The following is a 7,271-nucleotide window of genomic DNA, read 5'->3' on the forward strand; positions in this document are numbered from 1 at the left end:
GGTTAAAGATAGTTCATGGCCAAAAATACTATATTTATGGATCCATCCCAATTTAGTCAGCCCTCCAGCTCTAGAGAAAAGTGCTTGAAATGTTTGTGGTGGAGCTCCGTATTCTGCAAACGGCATCCATGTGCGCATGATTCTTTCCTTAAAGATGTAACCGAGAACTTGGGACTATTTCAAAAGGGCACATTGTATTACTCCGCTGTTTATCCTTCCTTTATTTGTTTGCTTATGAACATGTCTTTTATGTTGGGGAATATCCAGAAAATGAATAAGGTCTCTGGCTTTTTCATACACTTGCGCTTCCAGCCTCCGATCTTAGGAGTCAGATTTTCATTCCAGGGATTTTACTTTTTAGTAAAGGGGCAATGTCCTCAGAGACAGTCCCTTAAAGCATTTTTGCCTGCCGTTGTGACATATTTTCTATTGCCGCAGTTCAGCCTGTTGCTCCTTTGAGGAAAAAACATCTTCATACAGATTTTAACCATTAAAAAAAAAAAAACAACCTTCAACATTGTTTACCAAGCATGCATCCTAATCAAAAGATCATTTTTATAGCATGCTTCTCAGGGGACTTTCGACTGCATTGATTTGTTCATTAAATAAATATATTACTTTAAAGATTACCTGTCTTATGTTAATAAATGAGTATGATTCTTTTCAATTAGTGGCCAATAGTGTCTGCCTTGCAGCCAACTGCACCCGCCCACTTTCTACCACCTACTCCTTGAGGCTTAAAGATGCTCCCAGCAGCTTCTAACTGCCTTCCGTGAACCGTATGATGAGCTGCTACCTGCTTCCTGTGGCCTGCAGCTATCTGACCCTCATTAACCAGCTGCTTGTGGCCTGCAGCCGCCTTCCCTCAACTCTGTGACCTGCAGATGCCTGTTTCATGTAGCCTGCAGATGACCCTTGAACACCAGCTGCTTGTGGCCTGCAGCAGCCCCTAGCTGCCTTCCATCAACTCTGACCTGCTGCTGCCTGCTTCATGTGGTCTGCAGCTGACCCTTACCCAGCAGCTACTTTGGGCTTGCAGCTGCCTCTAGCTGCCTTCCCTCAACTCTGTGACCTGCTGCTGCCTGCTTCATGTGGCCTGCAGCTGACCCTTACGCAGCAGCTGCTTGTGGTCTGCAGCCGTCTCTAGCTGCCCACCCTCACCTCTGTGCTGCTGCCTGCTTCATGTGGCCTGCTTCAGGTGACCCTTACCCACCAGCTGCTTGTGGCCTGCAGCTGGGCTCCATGATTTTGTAGTTCTTGCACCCCCTACCCTTAGTGACGTTTGTCCTCCTGCATTTTGTTACCTTACCAACTCAAAAAAATCTAATTGTTTGGACCAGAGTTCATAATTTCTCATTAATTTACCAGTTATATTTAGAATAGAAAAACAAATCCACTTTGATGCAAATATTTGCTTAAAAAAATAAGCTGAATCAATACTGTTTATATTCATCACTTTATCTAAATCTTTTCTGATCTTTAAAAATGAAGAATCTTCAGCCTGCCTACAAATGCTAAGTGAAATGTATTTTTCTCAGAACTGATTGTTTTATTTATTTTATTGCTAATGTGGACTGTATCGTCCAACATATTTGTTAGCCTATATGTTTGTGTACACTGTTTACAGATATATGCAACCCCTTGTGTGCCTGAAGAAAAATGTTTGTTACTTCTCACCTATAAGACACTACTGAATTTCAGTTTGGCATAGTTAGCGCATTGTATACGGTAATACCAGAGTTTACCCAGTGGAAGGAAAGAACCCATTGCACCCTCTGAGAACTTAGATCACCTGTTTTTTTTTAAATGCACGTTGTTTTTGTCTCCCTCACTCCATGCAAACTGGAAGCATAATCGAGAGACTATACAAGTTATGCTGCAAGCAAGGATTATGGTGATCTATAGGATGTCAGCTGTTGCAAGGCGTGCTGTGTAGCTGAGATTCTGTCTCCCTAACTGTTCAGTTTCTCTTTTCATTAGGATGGTTTGCGGTTGAGGAGCTCCTTAAGACTATTTTTGCCGTTCAGTAGTCGTTGCACCTAGATGTGAACACTCCGCAAAAAAGTAGTTGCACCGAAATGCGAACACTCCAGACAGCCAGCCAGCTGTCAACCCTCAAAGTTGCTGAGCACTGTAATCGAGGCGTCCGGCTCAAAATATCCAGAATGCTGTTCTGACATACAATTTTTCGAGTGATGTTTCAGTGTTTATGCAATTTGTATGCCTTCTACTCCTCTTCAGAATCATAGTGGAAAATAGAAAATCTGACATCTGAGTGTACACTTTGTGTGTAGCGATAAAGGACGAAGGGGGAAATGGCTTCCAGTCGGTCTATACAAAACACTGCATATGGTTGGGCTATTTGCAGCACTCATCACGTCACTTGTACATTAAAACATACCTGCAATGGTTTCTCTGTTGATTTTTATTGTTAATTTTGTAGATAATTTATTTCTGTATAATTATTTTAAATGACTCGAGGACAATATATATATATTATGTATATATCGTACTTTGAATTAATAAACGCCTTCCAACTCTAGTGTCAGCTGTAACTGGCTGAATTTATTTAGTGTCGGCAGTAAGTTGTTTGGTATGTCTGCATTGAATGATTTGTTCCACTTGTTTTATTAATTTTGAAAACATTAGGAAAATTGTACTGTTGTGAATTTTGCATCTGTTTTGAATGAGTTAACAGAAGGATACATTTATCCTGAAGTGCTAGAATGTTATGGACTCTCCTCACCCAAGAGTTGAAAATAACACCAGGCATTGGCGAATGCAAAGAAAACAACAATTCAATTGCAACACAAGTCTCTTCCTTTTTTATGAATTTGATAAATTGTCAGAAGCATGGATTATGCAAACTGGTGCAACATGTGTAGTGCGATACAACCAAATGCAAAGAGAAGGCAAGAAGACAACTCAAGACTTATTAAAACAATTTCAGCATACCGCCAGGTTAAATGAAATCATATGCATTACAAGAGTCTTCGTTCAAATGCAATCAGGCCCTGATACTCTATCTAAGAGCTTTGTGCCGTAAACTGCAATAGAGCTCCAGCGTACTGAATTAAAATAGCAAGAACAATAGCAGGCATAAGAAAGATAAAAATATGATTCATGAACTTAGTGAGATCAAGTAATATCAACCAGCCTGATGAAACTTAGTATCGGAAAGAATAACTGTAGCGGCAAAAGCGTGCTCCAAAATAATAAAACAGAATCCAGATGTGTCCTTTTTATGACGATATATTTGTTAAATCTGGCTTGACAACACAGCTGCCACATGCCCATTTGTGATTACAAAAAGATGGGCTTTGGCCTAACCCACGTGTTGGTTACCTTGAGTACAGCAGTTGATTGGACTATTGCAGGAGCAGCTCGCGGTGCACGAGGGGCGGTGGGTGGGGAGGTTAGTGTCAGGATTGGCTGGAAGCGCCCAGCAAGGGCACTCCCAGGCAGACTGGGAGCCTGTGCAGGCTCCCTCCAGCCCGGCAACTGTGTTGTTGGAGAGAGCCTGCTGTAGCATGCGTGTTTGGCTAGCCCGAGACGGCTGGCTAAACAAACATGCGCTCTGAGGGGAGTGCACAGTGCACTCCCCTCAAGTGCTCGTCGCCCCTGTGGCCCCACACCTTTTCAAGAAAACGGTGATGAACACAGTTTATTATCGTTTTCTTGAAAAGGTTTTGCAGCTGCTGCTGGCAGGGGAGCAACGCTCCTCCCCTTAAAGTAGGAGCTGCCCCATGACTTGTTTTAGTAGTCCGCCTGACAAGTAGTTCCATTGTAGTTTATCAACAGCATGCTATTTCCAAAAACTGCAGTAGAGTTGCATTGTTATCACTTGCTTCACCTGCTACTGTCGATCTCTCCCAACTACCCTCTTCTGTGGCACCGCATTCTTTAATAGCAGTAGTTCCTGTCACCACTGGAAGTAAAACAATAATACTTCATGCGTGCGTGCCAGGAGCAGCATGGAAGGCACAGAACAGCTCGACAGCATAGTCCCAATGACATGGCAGCATATGGAGTGGGTTGTTTTTTGTCTATATTTGTTGGCATTTCTTCATTTTTTTCAGCTGATACGTGTCCTTGCTGGTTGCACACTCTGGCAGTTACTTCCCTGCTGTGTGGAGCTTTGAAATGAAAAAGCTCCGAAGTACCTCTGAAGAGAATTCATTTAAGGTCCTTTCCGTACTGTGTGCGAGACAGGTCCATTAACTATGGGAAATCCCCCAAAACGTAGATTGCTGCTTCAGCATTATAGACGATCTCTACAATGGTTTAGTGACAACCATTGGATTTGTATCGACATGCACAGCCCCCGAACCCTCTGCCTCATGACCCCGGTGTTCTTTTTTTATGAAGGAGGCAGTCTCCAGACCTCGTTCTTCAGGGAATCAACATGAGTGCTGAGGCAATACAAATCTTTTTTGTATCTGCAGCACCCATCTTTGTACATGAGCTGCAGACCAGGGGACACTTGGAGCAACCAGAGCTTACAACAGACTCATAAAGGGCACATCTGGTGCATTGCTGTGAATTACACATCGTGTACATATAGATAAGCAAATGCACACAGAGTAGCCACTGGCTACCTGTTGCTCCAATGCGCACAAAGTGCCGCAGCACAGCATCTACACAAAAAAATACAACACACTAAGCCAAAGTAAGGTAAACAAGACCCTGGAAATCAAGAGAGTGTACAGAAGGTGATCGTGTTTCACTAATAACCCTTCTCACCCATAATTCCCCTAGTAGAATGATATGGAAGCAGAGCATTCACAAATATCTTACAAATGAGTGGCACTCTCTGTATGTCATTAATACACAAGTGAATACGGTTTTTGCTCCACCTCATCCTTCCAAAAGGAGGGGAGACTTCCATCGCCTGGAATGGAAGAGAGCTCTCTCTGCAGTGATGGCACAAAAGACCACAGGTGAACAAACAGCTCTTCATTAGGTTTACTGAAGTGAAAAAGAAGAAGGCTGTGCGGAAGCAGATAATTTCTCGATGATTGCACTCTGTGTTAAGATCTGCTATGCTTCAGCTAAGAAGCAGCCTCCTGAGGAGGCCTCCAAGACCAATGGTGCTGCTGCTGCCTTGGCACGTGTGGTACCTGTCCTATACATCTGCAAGCTGCTACATCCGTATCCCTGCACACTTTCACAAAGCACTATTACCTGGAAAGTCAGGTCTGTTGAGACAGGCATTTTGCATGTTTGGTTTGTCAGGATTTTCTGATTTGAACTAGTTCACAGACCCACCTCTTAGGAGATATTGCTTGGGTATCTATTCTAAGGTGAGGAATATGCAGTTAGAAGCCTCAGGACAACTTACCTTCAGTAACTCCTTTTGTGGTAGAGACTCTATCTAACCGCTGACAAGTCACTGACTCTCCCATCCTCCCGTCCACTGATTTGCGAACTGGGCTCTTCACCCCAAAGATCCAATAGGATACTGTATACAGGTCAAAACATTGTTTTTTACGTGGCTTCACAGTTTTAGCACAAAAATAGTCACAAAAGAAACTGATGTCAGTGTGACAGGGTGCCACTTTTTGGCACCAGGATGTCACTTCCGATGCAGAGGTAGAGCTGATCGTCACCGCCTACAGGCACACAGAGGTACTGCTCAAGATTTTCCAGATTTAGTCTGATGCATCAGGAATATTCTAAGGTGAGGAATCTGCAGTTAGGGGGTTATTACAACTTTGGAGGAGGTGTTGATCCGTCCCAAAAGTGACGGTAAAGTGACGGATATACCACCAGCCGTATTACGAGTTCCATAGGATATAATGGACTCGTAATACGGCTGGTGATATATCCGTCACTTTACCGTCACTTTTGGGACGGATTAGCACCTCCTCCAAAGTTGTAATAACCCCCTGAGTCTCTACCAGAACAGGAGTTACCTAAGGTAAGTAACTTGTTCATTAACATCAAATTTAGAGTAATGCTGAGTGCTATAGACTGCCATGTTAATTGCTAAAGGACCAAACTGGGTCTTATAAAAACTTGAGAAGAATACTTCTGCTTCTTTATCCTGCACTAGGAGATAGAAGACCGCCCATCTTACCAAGTAAATTTGCTTTGCAAGGTGCAGTATGAAGTGCAAAACACCCTTGTGTCTCATTTAGTTTCATTGCCTCTGTATCTTTGCAACTGTCTGACATTATTCTTAGGGTGTACACGCCAGTATGTAGGTTAGCCTTGCTGAAACGATTATTCTAATGGATACTTTGTTTCACAGATTCTCTGTCCTGAAATATCTCTAGACAGCAAGACTGGATCATGAAGTTTTCAGTAATCTCATTTCTACCAGAGCAGAATGCTAATGCTTCGGGCCATGAGCTTTTGTTTTAGCGCTGCATCAATGGCTTTAAAATAATCAGCCCCTGGCAGCCTCAGCATCTGCAGTATTACGGTGTTCCTTCTGAGACCAGTAGCTTCATGTTTAATGCAAGTTGAGCTGTTTCTGATTCCGCCTACTCATATGACTGGTCCGATTCTCAAAACGACCACAGTTGGAGAACAAGTTACTTTTCTAACAAAGGAATGGTTAGCGAACCCTCTAGACACAAACATATGTGGGCTGTTTAAAAAACAAATGTGTTGGTTGAACTTGTATTTGTTAGCATTCCCAGAGCGACAGCCCATCTTATTGAAAACAACAACAATGAGGTGGACAACTTGCTGTCATGTGACTAGTGAGACAGGACTAGTTTTAGACCTGCAAAATGCCAGTGTTTTAGACACCTCCCAGAAGAGTCACCTTCATTTGGTGCAGTAGCAAACAGGGTATCATAAACGTTGGGCCTTCCTCTCTCCACACCAAAAGGGACATTACCTACACTCATTAGGTCTGTAAATCAAATCACAGTCCACAGAACCACTTTTGCTATTTAAAAAGGCGTAGATGGTTACTTAAACTGCAGTATGATGCAAATCTCCGTGTCACAACAAGGTACAGGAAGCAGATCCTGCATCCATGAATCCGATGTTTCATATACCACCCCAGACGGCCTGGTTGTTAAAGCATCTGCTAAAAAGAGTAAACCTAAGGTTTTCCTGCCACTACGCTTCGGTGCCATACAAGTAAAAGACTATGCAATGAGGAGGACAGTCTAAGAGTCTCATTAGGAGTTTGGCGGCCCTACCATGGAACCGGCAAACTTATGGGGAGGACACCATGGCGGTGGTGGTCCCCCCCCCAGCCCTATTTCAAGGTTTCCACTGGGCTGACCGATGTAAACCTTGAAACAGAGCGT

The sequence above is a fragment of the Pleurodeles waltl genome, chromosome 6 (genome assembly GCF_031143425.1).
Source record: "Pleurodeles waltl isolate 20211129_DDA chromosome 6, aPleWal1.hap1.20221129, whole genome shotgun sequence".
Classification (NCBI taxonomy): domain Eukaryota; kingdom Metazoa; phylum Chordata; class Amphibia; order Caudata; family Salamandridae; genus Pleurodeles; species Pleurodeles waltl.